The following is a 21,691-nucleotide window of genomic DNA, read 5'->3' on the forward strand; positions in this document are numbered from 1 at the left end:
AATATAATGACCGAGTGAAATAAAACAGCTTTGACCTTGGGAGAGGAGAGCGCAGGGAACAAAAAGTTCAATACATCTTTTAACATGACAATCGGAATGACATCAATCTTCTTGACGTGGGTGTCTATGATGCAAGCTTGATAAATCTGTCATTATTGATCTTCAGTGGATAGGTCTTTAAAGTGTCAATGGAAACAGAATATCTAATAAGACAAGATGCTTGGCCATGGTGAGATGTGTTTTGCATTTCATTATGGTGGCGTTAATGGTTAATGTCCCTCAAATGATACCACTGATGCACCGATGTACCGATGCACCGATGTCGCTTTTCAAACGACGACTGAAGACCCACCTCTTCAGGCTGCACCTCTCCCCATCCCTCCCTTCCCCCCTGTAAATGACTAAACTTAGGGTTATAACTAGGCAGCTGTTTCATAGGAGACTTAGTTGATGCGCCTGTCTTAACGACTAATTGTATTTTTATTTATTTTTATTTTTCCATAGATTGCGTTGTTGCCGTTCTCGTTGTTAGTGTTAATCAGTTTAACCATCAGGGTCCAAGTTGAACTATGCGGTTGTTCCCTGTACTTGGACCGGTACTTCTCTCTAGGGTTTTTGTCATACTTGTTCCTGGTTATGGTTATACACTTTGTTGTACGTCGCTCTGGATAAGAGCGTCTGCCAAATGCCTGTAATGTAATGTAATGATGTACACTTTCCTTTGATTGAGGACGGCGCAAACTAGAGTTCAATTTACTTATTTTTGGTTTTGTTCTAATTCTTTATTTCAACACCTGTTTGAAAATTAATCTTTTTTTATCCCTACTGTTTTCCCTACTGTTTTTATATACGTATTCCCCTATATTGTTATTATTATCATTATGATTTGAAAACATTCTTTATGATGTCTCTTGCCAGATAGCTATATTGTTACAGGCCTGTTGTCATGAAGTCGTTCCTACATTATATTTTTAACCAAGTTTAGGTAGCTAGCTACTTAGCTATTGACAGCCAGCTAACATGACTGCGATAATAACAGCACAATAATTTAAGTTGTTCATTTTGCATTATTTCTGTCTACTTGAAGCCAAAGTGAAGCCAAACCTTGTACCTATCTCATATTTGGCCTTTTCCCACTAGAGGGACCTTTTCTGGAAGTTTTTGGCTGTCCACCTCCAGGAACCCGGGCCGATTTTGGTTCCTGGGGCATGGTTCCTAATCCCCCTTTTTAGTCCTTGAGGGTGAGGTAGTACTTTTAGAAGGTCAGTACCGAGGAGTAGTGAATATAGTCAAACGCAATATTCATCAGAATCACCAAGGACCCAAAGCACCATTGTAAAATGTTGGCAACAGAAAAACATTTAGCAGCTGCTAGACAGAAAGTAAGACTTCAAACCAAGAAAAAAGGAAATGGAAAAACAATAGGGTTGCCATTTTCAGTGCAGAAAAATAAGGAACCCAACCCCATCAGAAAATTTTGAAACATGTATAAAATTCTACTGTATATGGACAGACAACAACACTTGACAACATGTATTCATGATTGTGTTATTCCCACTGTTGTGAAAGACTTTGTGTGTTCTATGTGTTCGGCTGAACTGGACATAGACCACGAAATTAAGCAGTGCTGGGGGAAGAAAAAAAAATTGAAACAGAAGCCGGACCACAATACATAACTGTCACTTTTTCCCCTCCTACTTTGCCTAATCTTCACAGTTATCGAGGTACGGTGGGAAAGCTAACACAAACACTCTACAGGAACCATGTAGTCCCCATTGTGGATAGTTCCTCACCCCTTTTAGTTCCTACAACTTGGTGGAAAAGGGCCTATAGATTCTGGAAGGACCATATATGGGCTGATTGAACACATTAGGAAATTTTATTTCTTCTTCTCAATCGCTACGTGCACAAGCACACCAAGAATGAAAAAAAAAAAAATGAAAGTGAAGCAGTTCACTTTTTAATTTGTATTGATTTATTTTTATACACTCCAACAACCTGAAGATGGCACCAAAATTCTCAACAGAATTCAGTTTTGGTCAATTCCATAAGATTCAGTTGGTACATCTAAGGAACCATTTTGGTACCCAGACATAGTCAGTGTCAATGTCATTGACAATATCATTGACAATGTCATTACATCTCGTTATATTATTTTCTGAACAGTGTATTTCACTGTTTGCATTTCTACAATATAAAATGAGATTTGAACCAGCAATCTCTCAGTTAAATGGCCAGAGCCCAAACCATATACTACCACTCACTGTATGCTCAGTCTGTTAAAAGGCAACACTCAGATTTAATTTCAAATATTTCTCAGATTAAGGACATATTTTATTGAATCCATGCCCCTGTTGGACAGTGGATATTTAAAGGTCTCACCATCAGTATGCTGTGCGAGCTGTATCAAGGCAATTTGATGGTTGCCAAGCCTACTTCACAATAAAAAACTGTTTCAATTTGACCTGCAACACAGTTAAAGGCATAACAAATAGCTCTGACATTTGAAATGACCTTTGACTTAACATTACAGGGCCAGGTCAGCCAGAAAATAAGTTTCCCCAAAACCAAGACTTTATGGATAGAAGATATGGCCTCTGGAAAAATGGTCAGGTCACACCATAAATATAGACATATAGGCACAAATGTTTTCCCATTCTTCATGTCTGGTGTCAGCCCAGAGACATTGTATGAAATTCTTAATCGTGTATGAAACTCTGAACGTATTTGTATGAATTTCCAAATTAAATTAATGGAACCAAGAGACGGGGTTGGGGAACGTGGTTCTTTGAAATCAAATTTCGCTAATTTCACCAGATACCATCACATCACATATTTCATCTTATGTAACAATAATGAACATAACTGTGAATTTCATTAATGCAGGAATTCCCAATACAAACTCTACACAAATTCCACTCCATGACATTTCTTGCATGGACAATCATAATAAATAAATACATTGGTAGTGTCAAACACAGGCTCATCAAAAGCGTCTAAATAAAAGTTTAATTCCATACAGTTTGACTATTAGCCAACAAAATAAATTGATAATACCAGTGTAATAGATGTTTCCATTTGACACAATAACCAGTAAATTACATATATTTAAGATACAATATATATTTTTATATCCTGTTCCTGCATCCATGCTTTCATCTGTTCTAAATTTCTGGAAGATTTTTTTAAATGCACATCTACATTTCAAAACTGATCCTGGTATACAACATGACAATGATCAGAACCCAGCGGAAAAAAAAACCTATTATGAGAATTTGAAACAGGCACGAGATGCACAGTGGTTATGTCCTAGCCCTACCCACATTAACACTTCTACTTTTAATCTATATGTGTTCTGCAAATTCCACTCCAAAACTCTGCACACAAGCGAAGCACACAGGGAGGACGCGGCGCACGCCGGCAGTGCATGGTGGGCTGTAATGAGGAACACAAGGTGATCCGCAAGCTTTAGCGCCGTGCACTGTCCCCGTGGGAACGATAGCCCCGGAAGAGGGAGAGGGGGAGAGGCAGAAGGTTCCGGAACCCGCCACAGGAGTTAATGCGGGATGTCTATTGAAAGCTCGTTCAAAAACAGAATTCCATTACAGAAATGGCTTCTCCAATAGTCTCGATTAGCCTAATTAATAAGAAACCCGGCGAAGGGAGAACCGAGCCATCACAGGAGCTGCACAAGACCCCGAGACTGGGGGGAGAAAACCTTATGCAAATTGTATCACACTTTTTTTTTTTTTTTTTGATTCTCTAACACACTGTACAATAATGAAATAAATCCCCCACAGCGTCGCAGCCCAGTCTGACATACCACCCCCCCCCCCCTTCCCCAGGGACACGATGACAGTTCATTTCAGGGGATTAAAAGAATGGCAGAAATCATGAGGTCAGCAAGCCGGAGAAACAAAACAATTGTCACACTTCATTTCTGCCTGTTTACAGAGCTCAAACCCAAAAGCGAAAAAAGGGTCACACACCGGTAGTGGAGGCTAACCCCAGGGAACCTAAAATTTCACATAGCCAATGTTGTATTTTATGATCTGGGAATAGTATTTTCATGGTTGATTTCTGGCTAATGGAAATTTATGAGTTTTTATACAAGGAAAGGTTTTCCTTATGAATAATTAACCTGGGTTTTTCATACTCTTTATTACACTAATGTTTTCATCTTTGATTAAAAAAAAACACAGTCGTTTGTGAATGCAAAAATACAAAAATGAATAGGAGTAAAGTCTGATTTAATTCACCCCTGCCTGGAAAGCTAACAGACCCTGAAATAAAGCTGGCTAGAATTCAATATAGAGAATTTTTTAAAAGGCTTTTCCAATGTCAAAAAGTACATAATGTTTATGTAGATACAAGGGCCACACTCTTCTTTCACATAGGTAGAAAAGCACTATAACGTAAGAACAGATTTTTAAAAAAAAATCTTTTGATAAACATTTGATGTACCTTCTGGACATGCAGAAATCAGACACGGGATTCTAGAGACAAAAGGCCAAGGGGCAGAAGTAGAATCAATGAGTAAAACATAAAAAATAAAAAATAAAAAAATAAAAACAGTAACAAAAGCAGGAAGGTGCACAGTTGGCCACAGCATCCTTCTGAGGAGCAGGACCATGCAGAGAACAACTGATGTGGCACAAAAATACCATAAGTCTGCGTGTTATGACCTCTAGACACTTTTCCTTCGAGCTGTCGATGAACATGGTGTGGTGGTAGTTACATGCAAGAAGGCGAATAGATTGTGTGCCTTAACAGCTGGGCTGGGGGGGGGGGGGTGGCGGGGGAGATGAGGAACACCCTGTGCGGGGTTAATGTAAACCGGTCAATATGCACTCGTGTTTAAGTAAAACCCAGAGGAGCAGGGAGAGAGGCCCGGCTTAATTTAACAGGATTAAGGGGACAGAACAGGAAATGAGTGCTTGTTGACTGTAAGTTGTTCCGGACCCGCTGTTACCTAAACCAATTGATTTATGCCGGGTGTTCACTGCTGCCACCTGAATGTCATCTTTCCAGATCACTGGGAAGTCACTGAAGACGCAGCAGAGAGACGGGGGGGGCGAAGAGAGGAGGGGGGGGGATTAGAGAGAGAGAGAATGAGAGAGAGACAGCAAGAGAGAGAGAAGGGGGGAATGAGAGAGAGAGAGAAACTGGTGTTTATGGAGAAGAAAAATGACCCAAGAGACCAACAACTGCAGACACAGATGTGCAGTGTACAGTTTAACACCCAACAAGCATCTCTCATTGGACCAATAGTTGAGCTGCACATTCATAAAATAAGCAATACAGCTTATTTCATCCAGCCCAACTTTTTCTCTTAAAACTAAATTCAGCCGAACAGCACAGACTAGTTCATCATGCTTTTTGGCATGTGTGGCTTATCACCTGCAACAGTGATTACTTAATTACTAGCTTTTTTCCAGAAAATATCTTTTTTATATATGTTTTTATTTCTCTGCTAAATTTGGAATACCCAGTAAAAATTTGGAATGCCCAGTAAACCAACATTACAACATCCTCTGTCAATTAAAAAAAAAAAAAAAAACTAGGCAAGCCTAGTTCAGCTGGACCCTGGGTACAGCCTGTGAGGACAATTGCCTGTCAGAAACTGGAACCTATTACCCATGAATTCTTTCTCCATAAATGGTACTGGACTCTCTGACTTTTCACATTCCAGGTTCCAGAAGTTTGTTTATTTGTTTATATGCTGCATACATGCAAATTGCTGGAGTTTTTGCTGTCATATAAAATCATATTTGATTGGAACAATGAATCTGTATATGTTCCACAGTGATCGGTACAGTGCAGAACACCATGGTTGAGATTCCTGACTTCCTGGCTTCCTTCCTTACCTTCCCTGCCCTCCACAGGCTAGCAGTTCATCCTGAATGCAGACAGACACAATAAATCAAACTATACTCTCAATAATGGCTACCAAACTAGCTACCAATGAATTTTGCCTCCTCTCGCCTATGAGCCTAGCAGATCCACCCTGGCCCATACTAATTCGGACCAAAACTTGTTAAAAGTCAACACGTGTACGCTCGCCTGCAATTGGTCACGAAGACTCTTCTCAGCCAGACAGCAAATATATATATACGTAGCCTGTAGTGCTGCTCAGCTGCTGCCCTAGACAGGGTCGGATTAAACTATTTGAGGGCACGAGGCACACGCACCGTTTCAGGTCCCCTGGACCCGGGGAAGCAGCAGCCATCTCGCATCGAATTGCGTTCAGCACCGTTGATAGAGGTCCACTGCATCCTCGAGACAGCTGTCAGGCCAACAAGGCTTGAAGCACCAAAACCGACAGATAAAAGCACGACACATTTCTAAATTGTAAAATTCTTGAGAGACGTAGCTGTTATTTTAAGGGGTGCAACGGTGACCATTGGAACCACAAAGCATTTTCTGAAAAATAAATGAATAACCTCCACATTAAATCACACAATATGGAAGCAGCTTAACGTAACAGTGTCGGATAAACATGTAAAAAGAATTTCTGGTAGAGCTAATCCAACACAACAATGAATATTTAATGATACATAATAACAACAGTGGTAAAGCACTATGTTCACTGATTCTTCACTGTAACGTAACAACCAATTAAGAATGTTTGAATAATTCTAACTTGAATAATTCTGATGAATTCAGTTTCATTCAGAAGTAGCTATGAGAAAACAATAAACAGATTTTAAAAAATCCACAATGCTTTTCTAGCACTTGCACTACGTAATATTCATATCTAAAAACCTCAGGCTCCATTTTGAGGATGCTAACAGCCTCCCTCAAGTGCGAGCACAGCTGTTCCAAGGGAAGAATCATGCTATAGAGCAGCACAGAGTCGCATGGACGTTTGTGTTAAGGTTGGTATTTTCATAACAGAATTTTTACAGTGCATCCTCTGGGTAGGAGTAATGGGCTGAATCATTTTGAAGGTGAGGACCGGTGCAAAAGCAAGGTGCAGTGGAATTTTCACAGAACTAGGTGGTTTGCAAATTCTGCCCCCCCCCAAAACAGGTCTTGGGGCAGGCTCAACCATACAGGGAAAATATAAGAATTCTTCCTCCGAAAGAAGTCCTCCCAAAAATAGATTGCTCTAGTCTCTAGCCATTAAGCCAGTGTAAACAGCAAGCTGCTTTCCCAACAAGAAATAAGTTTTAAATATTCATTATTTCATAAGAATTATATATTAAATATTTAAGAATTTTGAAGAACAGTACACATACTGGGCTTTGCTGCCAGTGTGAACAATGTAATTTCACTGATTATTGGACTAAGTTCCACAAATGATTCAGCATTGCCATGTTAGCAGTGCCTTGATATTGTAATATAGGCTGTTGCCTGTTACGACATAAATAAATAAAAAAACTACCATGTGGTCTCTTTGTGTTTATAATTAGATCATAGAAGTATACCATCAGTACCATTTTTTCCCACAAAATGCATTAATATTTCCCAAAGCCTCACATACATTACACCTCCTTCGGTTGTCACACCTCCATTTGGCACCCGTCCCCATCTTTTCTCCTCAGTGGAAGGACCCGTGACTTCATGCAAAAGATCGCGCCACTTCTGATACGAACAAGCGTGATTCATCGCACATTTCAGCAAACTGGAGGCGCGTATGATTTGATTTTTAATCTGTTGAACTCGCTGCGGTTTCTGTCCATTAATCATCATCTCTATGCAGCGGTAGCCGCGCCCGTGACATTTCCGCCAGTGTTCTTGTTTGTGTCCAGCCTGCCGAATCTCCCCCCCGCCCGCCCCCCCCCCCCCCCAAGCCCGCTAGCGTCCCGCGGTGACAGCTGACTGACGACGCTAACAATAGCGCAACCGGATGGAGCGACTGTGCTAAAGACCTTCGTATGATAAATTACCCTCATCAGTTTGTTTTTCCACCAGCCCTTGTAGGTCAGCAAAAAGCTCGGCTTGACATTTTTCCTGTACTGTATATGCAAATACCTGCCAATCAATTAACAAGTTGTTCCTCTCCCGCCCGCAGCTGCACATTGTGATTACAAAAATTGATTGTGGAGCAAAATCAACACAATAGCCTGCCAAGATTCCAGGGTCAAGAGGACAGACAGGAAACAAAAACACTTTCCCTCAGAGCCATAAAACACCTCTCTCTCTGTCTCACATACTCGCTCCTCTCTCTTTTTTTAATCTCTGCTGCATAACCATAAACTTGCAACTGTTATGAAACCAGAAAAATGCAATGTAAACATAATGAATGATAAATCATGTCGCATTGTCAAGTTATCAGAGAATCTGGATGAGCGCGAGGCATAAATGTTTATGGCAGCAACACCAAATGATGCTACGCGGGGCCCGGAGGGTTCTATTTAGCTACGGTAATGAGTCTTGTAGTGGGAGGAAGGTGGGTGTGTGCGGTTTACAATGTCAAACTTGTGGACCAAACAGGTGGACCTGGGAAGACAAATCACATCGGATCCGGGTACGACAGATGAATCAGAGCTGAATCGAGCGTCAAGCAATAACTCAGCCCAGAAATGGAATTAAAAAAGGTTCCTCTTCCTGTGTTATTGGTTTGGCTTCGGAAGCACAGGGTGAGGCTGATAGGAACCTTCTGTAGACAAACCAAATATCTGCTGCTCTCTGAAAGGTGTGAAACTTGAGGAAAATAAGAGAGATAATGAATATATATATAAATATATATATACAGAGAGAGAGAGACAAAGAGAGAACGAGAGGGAGAACAGATACTTTAGTGCATATTTTTATTTATTTTATTTTTTTTTACTGTGAATCATATTATCTTCTTGTTATAATTTATAGCAGTGATGGTCTTTGTAATACCATATTCAATATAAATCTGCTTTGGAAGCTGTACTTTTTTATAGCCATACCACTAAACTAAATTTGAATGTGAAATGAATGTGAATTGAGAAAGACAGGGAAAAGGGAGAGAGAGATAAGATAGAGAGAGAGAGAGAGAAAGAGAAAGAGAGAGAGCGAGAGACTATGTCTGTGCATGTGTGTGTGTTTATGAAAGGAACAGCTGTTTGCATACATCACGTTTATGTCCATGACAGGACATGGGCGCATATTGCATTCATAAAGCATCCTTTAAGTTCCTAGCAGAGCACCGCCTCCAGCTAACTTACATAAAATGGCCCCATACGCCGTATTGAGCACACTGGCACCTGTCATATAATTATGTCTGATTTAGGTTGTAAAATTTTTTCCATTTTTCTAAAAGAAAAGGCACGGGTGTATTGATTACCTTTCGGTCTGTGGTCTGTGTGAGGATGTGCGTGTGTGTATGTGTGTATGTGCGTGTGTGTGTGTGTGTATAGGTGTGTGTGTGTGTGTTTGGCGTGTGTTTTTATGTCAGTGGCTTGGGGGACCGTGTTGAAATACGTGTTCCAGCGCGTTGGAAAGAGCAGCAGGACGTGTGGGCCTCAGGCTCCTTGGTACAGGCCCATGCATTATTCAAGCTTCCGCTCCGAGCCGTAATCTTCGCTCTCTGAACTAATGAAAGTCGTCGGGCTTTTCGCAGCATATAAGTCAGCCACCCCCGGATAATGCGGTAAAGACCAAAATAACGTCATTTTCGAGGCAGGCTCTTCCTCAGAGCGACCATTTCCTCCTTGCGAGAGTCCGCGTCAGTGCTGTTCCTCAGTGCCCTGGTGCTGCTGATAGCACATTAAATGCGTAAAGCAGACGGGGAACACCCAGCTGCCAATATTAGCGTTAGCCAATGCTAAATATATGGACCGAGGCAAGACCTCTGGACTGACGTGCACGTAGTCTTCATTACTTCAACAACAGAATATGGGTAAATAGGGTTTGCCGGTCAAAACATGTGCGGAACCACCAAATGACTGTGGTACCACGCGATTCTTTTCAGAGTAACCCCACCCCTTGCAGCATTTAAAATGGAGGGAATAGCGGGAACATAAATAAACAACCTCGACGTCTCAAAAAACTTTATATCAATTGTTCCTTCAGGAAGGCCACCGTTTGAAAGCCAGGCATACAAAAACGGGTTCAGTAAAGCAAACAATGCTTTGCAGAGGTAAATTTATGGTGAAGAAGTTTGACTCGAAGGCCATTACGTGTCACTCTGAGAAAAGCCAAAAAAGATGAGCGCAAGTTAGATCCATTACAACTGACCTGTGTCGCACAAAAGCCGGCATTTCTGAGGAAGATGGTGGAAGCAAGGCAGAATTATTGATGGCTGTTCGTGGTGCTAAACACTACCACAGCAAACTTTCCCAAGACTGTGGGAATAATGAAGTACCTCAGTCCATCATTACTGGATCAGCCATTGTGCTACAGATACATTGTGGAAGAATGAAGGAAAAAAAATGTTTTTAATTAAAAAATGAAAAATGTTTTTCGTTAAAAAATCAAAATGTAAAAAAGATTTTTTTTAAAAATATTGATATTTAAATTTTAATTTTTTTTAGTCCAACTTTAAATCCAACTAATAGTTTTAGTAGTTGTTAGTTTTTAAAAAATTAAATAGGCCCCTTTTGTCACGAAAATAGGGCCCTTCAAATGCAGCTTAACAGATGAACATGCAGGCACCCATTCGACCTGTGGAAGGTCACTGGTATGCAATGAGGGACCGTCATCCCAGCCAACTGAAATCCTGCCATCCCAGGGCAATGCTAAGTGTCTCTGGGGTGAGCGCTCGAGACGATACCCCAGAGACCTTGACCTCGGTCAGCCGAATCCTGCAGCAGAGACCCACCCCCACCAATAAGATTGCAGTGAACGAACACACCATGAAAGTTAAAAGAAAATCAGTTGCTGCTTACACAACAGACCCCCCTGCGCCGCCCCCCCCCCACCTTTCCCCCAATTCCCTCAATCCCTCTCTCAGAGGAGAGTCTACAGTGCAGCCCAGCATGCCCCAGGCTAGCCCTTTGTTCAGAGAAATAATAGCTGTCGTTCACCATTTGCACTTTATTTGCAGTGGTTTGATGTTCTTACCTGTGGAGCATGACTGGATTATTACCCTGAGAAGCCTCATATAATGTGTCCCACAATGGAGTGTAATAGCATTACACCAACCTGATATTCCCGACACAAAAATATATGTATTATATATATGGATATATATATATGGATACAATAACATATGTATTTGTATATTTTTATTGCACATTATTATTTTGTGATTCATAAGAGATATCTGTCTCCCTGGGATATTTGGAGAGAGAGAGAGAGAGAGAGAGAGAAAGGGAGGGAGAGAGAGAGAGAGAGAAAGGGAGGGAGGGAGGGAGGGAGGGAGGGAGAGAGATAGAGAGAGAGCATTTGTGCTGAGGCATTTGTGCATGAATGTCAGAAGAGAGAGAAAGAGAGATAAGGAAAACGAACTATACCCTTCATACACTTAAGTCACTAATTCATTATGAGAGAAAGAAATAATCATCCATTAAATTTGAACAATGACACCAAATACAAGTTATATATGACTAAAGGAGGACTTTCCTAATTTTTGGCCAGTTGACCTTGATACTTATATTTATTTTAATACAAGTACAATCTTGATATTGGAGCACTGGCCAGTATTTAGAGTACCCCACTCCAGTGACAATGTTACCCCTAATGTGACCCCAGGAGTGTACGGGGAACCCCCAAATTTATGGAGAGGCTTGCATGATTATCAAAACAATTACAAAAAAATCAGCACAAAATAATTCTGAATAATAAGGCTGGAGAGCAATTAGTTTAGGTCAGGACAATGTTTTTTTTTTCTTCTGAGGTGCATTTTAGTTCCCCATCACTCTGAATACAAGACATGAGTTAAAACATATGTTTCACTGTATTGCTGGCGTCCCACGTGTACAGATTGCAACCGACTACACGCACGTTCCATCGATCCCCTAACACTTAACGAACGTCCACAGAAGCCATGAGTGCTAGCGTGCGATGAATGTGCTGTTTACATGTGATCGTAAATGGGTCATGGCTAACATTCTGCTGAAGTGCACAGTATTTCTACACGACTCCTTTATCTTCAGGAACAGGCAATTATAGGCACAGATGAGGAGACAGGAGAGGGCTATGAATAGTGCAGGTTTGCACCTGAGCAAAAAGCAAACAAATCAGGCAATGATATAGATTGAAAAAAAAAAAGTACTGTATTTTGTACGGTAATGTACTGTACTGATTTTAAACCTGTGTACTATAGCAGGTTAGAGCAAAACATGTTCACATTTCTTATGTTGATCATTTGGTTAGATGTGACCGCTTGCTACTTCCACTAACAATGCCACCAATTGTTCAGTCCCCAGCCTGACATCTACATTCTGGCAATGTGTGTTCGCTGGACTGAAAGCAGGGAGCAGATCACAGAGAGAGCAAAGGGGGCTTTAGCAGAGAAAATGAACTGTGTGAGAGAGGGCAGGGAGGAGAGCAGATTCTCCACAGGTACAGAGAGATGATTAGATTTAGAGGACCATGTGTGAGATTGAATAGGAGGAGAGGATAATCTGTATATCAGGCTTGACATCGCATTGTCTGGGGTAAGTCCTCAAAGTGTATCAGCGGAGACCTGTGTGTGTGTGTGTGAGTGATGAAGGGAAAGAGAGCGAGAGAGAGAGAGAGAGAGAGAGAGAGAGAGAGAGAGAGAGAGAGAGAGAGAGAGAGTGTACAAGAGAGAGCAAGTGTGATGAGAGAGAGAGAGAGAGAGAGTACAAGAGAGAGCAAGTGTGATGAGAGAGAGAGAGAGAGAGTGTACAACAGAGAGCAAGTGTGATGAGAGAGAGAGAGAGTAAAAGGGAGTAAGAGCGAGAGAAAGTTGAGAGGTTGTCTGACACCCACAGATTCAACCACTAGTGCTTGTGGGCTACGCAGGTATATGACTAAAGGAGAGCACTCCTAATTTTCAGTCAGTTAACCTTGATGTATATCTAGTTTTTTATTTTTAATGTGAGTCTTGTTATTGGAACACTGATTCCATTATTTAGAATTCATAAATAATATGCTGTTTACTTTAGCTTGAAAAAATTGTGGGCAACACATTGCATGAGTATTTCAACACATGGTCATAGCATATAAGCAGGTCTAATTAATATAATAATAATAATAATAATAATGCATTTGTAAAATGCTTTTCTCACACTCAAAGTGCTTTACAGTGAAATGTGAAACACAACCAGCATGCATCAACTGCAGTGGAGAGGGAGATAAAAAATAGTGGTGTAAAATCTCAAGGCAGTTGAAGAAAACAGGCATGCATTTTGGTTCAGGAATTTGCCTTTAATCACATGCTTAGGATACATCATACCAAAGCTGTTTCCACCGTTAAAATGAAAATATATTTTTATATTTCTGCAACTGCAAAAACTTCAATCTCTCTCACAACACACACACACTCTCCCCCAAAACACACGCACACACATACACACACACCGACACACACCCACACACACACACACACACAAATGAGACTAAGAATTCACAGTCATGAAACAAAAGCTGGTTGACCTAAATATTCTTTTTTTTTTTAAATCAACCCCTTTTGGGTTCTTTTTCCTCACAAATGGGCAACTTATTTCTATTTAAATTAATGAACACGTATGATAAATTATAGAAGAGACTAAATGAAATCTCAAAAGTTGAATGAAGCTAATAGAAACTTTCAAAGATTAAAATTCAGCCTTCAGGAATACTCTTGAAATGAAGCCAGGTAAACTAATTAACCCAATGTTGTGAAATAAATCTCTGCAAAAGATGAATCATTACCACAAGTCTTGGTAAACAAAATATCCATATTTCTTCCAAAGTACATTTTAATTGTTTGTAAAAATACAATAATGGTTTGTTTGTTTACTTTCAGCCTGTCTTCTACAGTTGATTATATATTTTACAATACAAAAACAAAACTAACCAAAATGTATGTATGGAGTATGGATTATAGCTAATCCATACTCCATAGATACTTCTTAAAGCTACTTTGAGGATTCACACACAACTATTAAACATGCAGTCCCCCCACATAACCAGCAGGTAATTGAGTAATCTAGTGTAAAATTTACATAGAAATACAATTAAATCCACGTCAAAGAGCAATTTTATAAATAACTACTTTGTCACGTTTTTCTGCATAAACCACTGTTTAACATACAATTTGATTGTAGCATCATTTTATAAGTGAAGCCCATGGACCATATATAGAAATTTCAATATCTTGTAGATAAAACAGGGATTTCAGAAAAAGGATGGATCCCAGCAACACTGTTGGCAACTGATTCTTGTTATTGCATGCTGATGAATTTCCAGAGAAGAACACAAGTCTATTCTGGTACACATTTAATAAAATAGACATCTCTGCATATTTTAGTGAAGCGCAAACATTGCAGTTAAATATGGGGAAGGAAATTTGAGGAAGTTGTACAGCATAAACTGCCAAGGGAGAATGACTCTAGACATCACTATTAGAGCTTTGCTTTGTAGTCACAACTCATTTTTGGTGCCGACACTGGAAGAAAAATCTGTTTGGAGGCAGCATTTTAAATACACGTTTATTTATAAAAAATGACTCTGTGCAGCAGCTCTAATAAATACACAGGGAGATTCTAAACCCATAAATGAATTCCCCCACGCAGCTGGGAAGTTCGCTCTCCAACATCGCAGTTTCTGCTCAGAGATCCCCCTTCTCTGTCTGTTAACTTTTCAGTTTCTCCCTGATAAAACAGGAAAGGAGGGCGGACTGTCTGCTCTCCTGATAGGAGAAAAACAGTCATGTGACAGGCCCGTGTACCCCTTGCCTTGGACACCACGAACGTCGGCAGTCACCTGATGACAAAACGCGCCACCGCCGCCGACTCTGGCGTCCCGCGGCCACCTGTCCGAGACGAGTCCGACGGCGACGGTTTCAACACACTCCACGCCCCCTCGCCCGCCAGCGCGCGACGGTCTGGGCCCCCCTCGAAACGGCCCAGGTCCCCACAGCAGCTGCGCCCCAATTATAAACTTCTCACATGAGCGACTCCTGTTTACATTTCATTAGGACCCCCATCTTCATCTGATTCAAACAGAGAGCAAGCTGACCACCGGGCAGGAGGGTTTCGGAGGTGGGGAGAGGTGGGGAAGTTTAAATATAACCCTTAATTGCTTCATAATTCTACCCGTGGCCTGAGTTGGTCTTTGGGGAGGTCACGGTTGTTATACGTTTGGATTCATATTGGATAGCTGCATTCCACTATTGTGCACCTTGAGTCACACAAATGTATTTATATTTTTTTTTTTTTAAATGTGACCAGTTTTTAAAATGCAACATTGAAATTAAAAGTTGCCTTTTGTCATGTGCTTTTTATCATAATAAAAAATTGACTTGTTTTTTAGTGACTGGATTTTGTAGCCTGTAATTAATTTGATATCATCCATAAACATTTCTATAGTCTCTCCAGTCATTTTAATGAGGCCAAAACAGTTGCATAGTTTTGTGAAAAATTGATATTTTTACTGTATATTGGACAAAATAGCATTATCATTTTACACAAATCAAACAGCATTTGATTTTCTACATTTTTTATTTATTTGATGGATGCATTTAAAATATTGCATAATAATTTATGTTCTTTTCATTAATAAGAGATAATCTGAAATAAAACTAAGAATAGATTAAGTAGGAAAAAAATAAATCACACATTTATCAATAATTTTCTGTTACTGGTAAACAATGTTATTGACATTTTATTGTGAATACAGCCGACTAACGGCACTGTTCTATGAATTGACAAGCAATTATGCATAATTAGTCATCATTAAACGATTAATTGAGATGATTCATATACAGTACTGCAATGGGAAGACGATTAAGATTAATGATTTCTCAACAGGTGTCTACATGAGCAGGCTGTATTGGCATCTTGCTGCTGGAGAACTGAATTACGGGCTTTATAAAACCCACCACTGACACCCTATAGTTATAATGGCTGTAATATAAGGGAAGAGCTGCAGTGACAGTAGATCACTTTACACTCGGAGTATTTAGAAGCAAAGAGAATTGTTTTAACAATCTGCACCAGGCTATAGACAGAGAGATGTCCCACCGGAGCACACTTATAGTCATATACAGTGAGGAAGGAACCATAAATGATGTGATCTCAAGAAGATAAAAACACGAGGGGGGGGGGGGGGAGGGGAAGGAACTATGTTGTATGAAATCAGGGTAGACAAGGTATTACATACATACCCGCTTCCCCCTTGCAGCTCAGAATCCTGTGGGGAATCTGAGCGGCAAAAGATGCACCGATATCAGTTAATCAGATAATTAATCATCGGCGGGTCACGTTGCATTGACCAGCTGCCGAGATGCCGAGGTGCGGTGTGTGCAGGCGCACGGCATCCCGTGCGTAAGCAGCGACGCGCGCACACATTTCGCAATATCACAAATCGCTGGCAGCTATAATGTTTTTGAATGAGACTGACCCGCGTGACACCGGAGCCGGCAGATTGCAGGGAGCCATTTGCCGGGCAGGTGATTTACCTCTAGATGGACACGGGCCCCTGGGGGACCTCGCCCTGGGAAAGAAAAAGCCCGCGCTCGCCGCGGTTCAGCCTTATCTCGCCGAAGCACACTGCCGAGGGCCCATTCGATGGCGCAGGGCCACGCCGCAGAGGAGCAGACACCGCAGCCAGACGCGGCGGACACGGCGTGCCGGATATTCCCGATGTTCTGCCGTCTAGACAGAAATCCCTGTGTGACAAGCATTTTGTTTCTGCGTACACGCGTCGTGTTTCTGTGAGGCGCCATCTTATTATCAGCAAAGGTCAGTCACTTTTTATCATACTGTACATATACTGTGTGTGTGTGTGTGTGTGTGCGTATATTATATTCAAGAACAGGCTGATACCTTATTGCCATATTTCATATTATATGACATGGTAAATTAAGCAGAGCAGATACCGTTCCATTGGTGATATAAGGTAAAGTGTGTCATATTTGTCCATCATCCCGGTTTAATTTCAGAGAAAATAGATTAAAGTTTAAAAACGCGAAATGATTTCCCTTTCAGTGCTTTGTGAACCATCAGTTTAAATATTAGCAAATTCTAACGAGAAAAAAAAGACACTGAAAATATATATGAATGTGTTTATATATTAATGTAATATGTACAGTATAGATTCATATACCCATATGAACAGGCCACTGGCGCAGTTTGCTTTTAAAAAGCTTTGCCAACCCACTGAAATCTTTCCACTGGCTCCCTAGGCCCTGACAGAAAATGGATGGGGGTATATTTACAGCACAGTAAACAGCCTCAGTGCTGTGCACGTCTAGCGCGGGTGATATTGAATACTGTTTAACCCTAGAGAAAATCCGCCCTCCCCCCCACGCACCCATGGGACGACACATTCCTCACGCTGAACATCCGTCATCATGGGCGACAACAGAGGCAACAGGACAAGGACTCCCCCCCCCCCCCCCCCCCGAAACTCTGCATTGCCCCAGGGGAGAAGAGGAGCGGGTATCCTCTTGTGGAATTTCCAAAACCTTTACCGGCATCCACTGTGATGCTCAGTGACACCTTTTTCTTTTATAAGGCAATAAAACGTTGAGCATACATCAGATATTCAAAACACCTAAGACCTTTCAATCAATACTGTTTCAGTCAATATATTTATTTTCTTTTTTACGCAAACACAGTTTGTCAAATTCAGCAATGAAGAATACATTTTTTAAGGAAGAAAAAAATACCAATTCCTTAAATGGTTTGCTAGAATGTACTGTTAAATTTGTGGGGAGAAACACCACAGGCAGATTTATTTATCCTTTCACATGGACCCAGTCACTTATTGATTCAACAGTAATGCACGTTCTCCTCTGCGTATGAACAGCCCCATTAACACAAAGCATGGCATTTCTAGATGGTAACAGCCCAAGCCATCCTGGTTACTCTCCCTTTTCATTTGTTTGATCCACTGTTCTCATCGCAATGCCCAAGCCATCATTTGTCAGACACATACAGCAATGGAACCGCAACAGATCACAAAAACACAGCTCTTTTTTCCAATTTGCTAATGTCATTTATCATCACACTGTGTTCATTATCACCTTAAGATAGACGTAAAGATCCCAACAGCCAGCTGTTGACCTCACACATCAAATGAGTTTAAAGGCTGTCAGTCGAGCTTGGCTTAATATAGCATCCGAAACAAAGAAGAGTCAGAGATAAATTTACAGAGCTTGTCACATGCAGGGCAGGAATGCAAACCAGAACCCATAACAGCATATATTCTTCTCCCTTCTCCATATACTCTGTCTTCTCTACCATTACATTACATTACATTTATTTGTCAGACGCTTTTATCCAAAGCGAAGTACAATGAGTGCATACCAAAGGTCATTGGGACAACTACAAAACACAGGTTTGATAAGGTACAATACTCATTTTGTACACTTATTCATAGCCATGAACACATTTAGTCCAGTTCACACAGGGAACATTACTCTGACCTAACATATGCTAGGTCAAACTAGGAGGCATTACAAGCTACAACATCAAGACAATGGTACAAGGCACAATAAGTGCTGGATGGAGGAATCATTATCATTAGAATAGCATGGTGTTATCCTGAGGAGGCACCTTACAGCACTAAGTAGTGCGCTACAGTGTGTTATAGACAGCCACCTATTCCCATTGGGAGCCTTTGGTGGCTATCCCCACCCCGATACCGCTATCAATCCGTCAGATGAGTGGCTGTTTTGACATCACATTAAAAGGTAGAGATGTGCATCGTGATGTAATCAAGCAATGGCAGCCCATGCTAAGGAGGTGCGCAGACACAGGGTCCCAATATCTAATATGACAAGATAATGAAACTGCAGCTCTGAGGAGAGTTACTGAAATATGAAGAGGGAGGGAGGGAGAGAGAGGGAGAGAGGGAGGGAGAGAGAGAGGAGAGAGGGAGGGAGAGAGAGAGAGAGAGAGGTCTTGTGTCCGTGTTGTATATTATAGGATCATATCCTCCATTACAATTCCGAGCTGTATGTTTACTGTTTAAATTTGTCGTATGCACCATATGAGGCTGTGCATAAGGTAGTCTATCAATTGATGCTTATGGGAGCTATGGAGGACTTATTTTGCAAACAACACATTGAATCTTTAATTTTCCAATGCTGATTTATTTGAATCAACACTCTGAGTTAACAGCCACTGAACCAGTGAATAATTATACCACTATGGGATACTCACAAAGTCTGGGAAATTTTGGAAGACCAGCATTCTAAAAAAAAAAAAAGTTGTCCTTACAAGACTTTAAAAATATATGGACACGTCTTCTATGTTTGTAAATGTCTCTAATATCATCAGTCACTTTTTGAGGATAAAAAGTAATGTTGATTAAATTTATTATTACAGCACCAGCAGCCTGTGTATTTCAATCTTTTCATAAATAATCTGCCTTAAAATGTCAATTCAATTCCTGGCGCAGATAGAGATATATTTACAAAAACAGGTGATTAATGTGTGCATTGACAAACAAGCAGTAATTTACGAGACAAAATAGAAAACTAATTCCACAAATCACCCGTAAGAAGGACAATTTATGAACACTTTCGAGACCTGTCTCCCGTTCTTTCTGTGCCAATTTCAACTTACTCCTCTGAAATATTAATGACCAGTCTTTGGATCTATCCAACAACCAATCCCATACAGAAATTAGACGCGCATACAAATGCATCTACATATGCATATAAAGCGAGGGTGACCGATAGCAAAATCTGTTACGATATGTTTGCTGCTCGTGCGCCCGAACAAAGTGGAGGACGCATATTTGAGTGACATATTAGATATCCCAAGCTGCCTTGTTGGCTACGTGTGAATCTCACAGGAAGAGCAGCGGGGACAGAAGAAACGATCCTGCAGCTGGACATACTGTTCTGCGCACGAAACCCCCAGACCCTGGGCTCTAATAACATTTCAGATCTGTTAAAATATCAATTTTGCACTCGGGTTCACTCCACTGCCCCCGTCTCTCCCCGGTGTTTACCGTTGCATTGGACAGGCGCTGCTAAACTTCATCGCTAATCTGCGTGGAGTGACTTAACATCTTTGTGACTCCAAACAAATGGGAATTCATACTACATACCAAAACGTGAAACTCAGCACAGGACGTTAGGCATTTAATCATTTATTTCTGACTAAAGTAGGGTCGCTGACGTATTTGTTGTGTGTCTGAAGGGCACATATGGGAATTTATTTAAATGTAAATAATTATGTGGAGCACAATACTGTATATTCCTGTGCTGCAGTTTAAAAAAAAAGTTTTTTACTCCTTTTTTTGCAATGGTTTTCCCCAGAAAAACAAATGGACTCACAGTGTGAAGCAAACAAAAGACATAATATGCATCTTTTGGGTAGACAGGGCGCCATTATGTATATTTTGTCACCTAATTATTTCTCTGGAGAGTCAATTAGCCAACACATAGCACCGAGGGCCACATGACTTGAAACGGCTTCCACACATTGCCCAATCGCTCAGTCTCGGCATCCAGAGACAGCAGCAAACACCTCAGATGAAAGAATCTCTGCAACAAGCTAACTAGTTATTTAGAGTATTATTTGAATATAAATATTATTCTTATTACACATAAAAATTAATGTACTGGAGTTTCCAGTACATTAGTCTTCTAAAGTATTATTAGCAATGACTTATTTAGGCAAACAATGGAATAAACTTTTGCTGCTCGGAGTGATCCCGAGATTGACTGATTTATTTATTTATTTTATATTGAGTGATGAAAAACTGAGTTACAGAAGTCGCATGGTTTGAATAACTCTTTATATATAACAGAAATGTGTTGTGCCGCAACCATGATTTCTCCAAATAATGGGTATCGGGCCACAATTTAATGGCGCCCTAAATATGTCATTTCCTCTGCTGATGAATTAAAGCCAGTCCTGTGCTGTGCACACACACACAGACCTGATAACACGGGAGCACATGGTGCAGCTACGGCTGGGGCTTAGGCAACGATCACAGGCACAAGTTACTAAAGGGAACATGTCACCTGACAATAACTATGCCACTGCCTGGTCAAATATAGCCTCCACAAAGCAATCATCCTACTGTTAATACATAAATCTAAAAGCAGTAATTATGAAGGACAGGTCTGAGTGCGGTGGCTTTTGATTTAAATATCAAGCACGGCCTTTTCCATGAGATCGTAAACGCATGAAATTTCATATCCATCCGTCTCACTTACGCCCACTTAAAATATAAAAATAAAACTTTACCTATTAGCACAACGGTGCGCTCCCGTGACCCATCAACTGTCAGCACTTATCACAAATCAGAGATTAGCAAGTAGACGTACTTTAAGGAGCACTACGTACAGTGCGTGTGATCTTGTGATCTTGCTTTCTGGAAAAATACTAATAAGGGGTTCTGCTCCCTGAAATCTACCCCAGCGCAGAGCTGGCCCCCTCGCACGTCGAGCACAGAAGGGAAAAAATTCCACATTCAGCGTATGAGCCCCGACCGGCCGACAGGGCTAAATGTCCTGTGATTGATTGCTTGACACGGTGATATTACTCAAAGCCTGGTGCCGGACTTTGATCTGCGACGCTAAAAGTGACAGCGGCACAGCCAGCTGTGTGCAAAGTGGTTTAGCGATGACTTTGAGCCGCAAGAGAGGCAGAAGAGAGGCTGTAAATCCCACCGCGCGGCGCTTTCGGGGGGGGGG

Source organism: Anguilla anguilla, chromosome 7 (genome assembly GCF_013347855.1).
Source record: "Anguilla anguilla isolate fAngAng1 chromosome 7, fAngAng1.pri, whole genome shotgun sequence".
In the NCBI taxonomy this organism is placed as follows: Eukaryota; Metazoa; Chordata; class Actinopteri; order Anguilliformes; family Anguillidae; genus Anguilla; species Anguilla anguilla.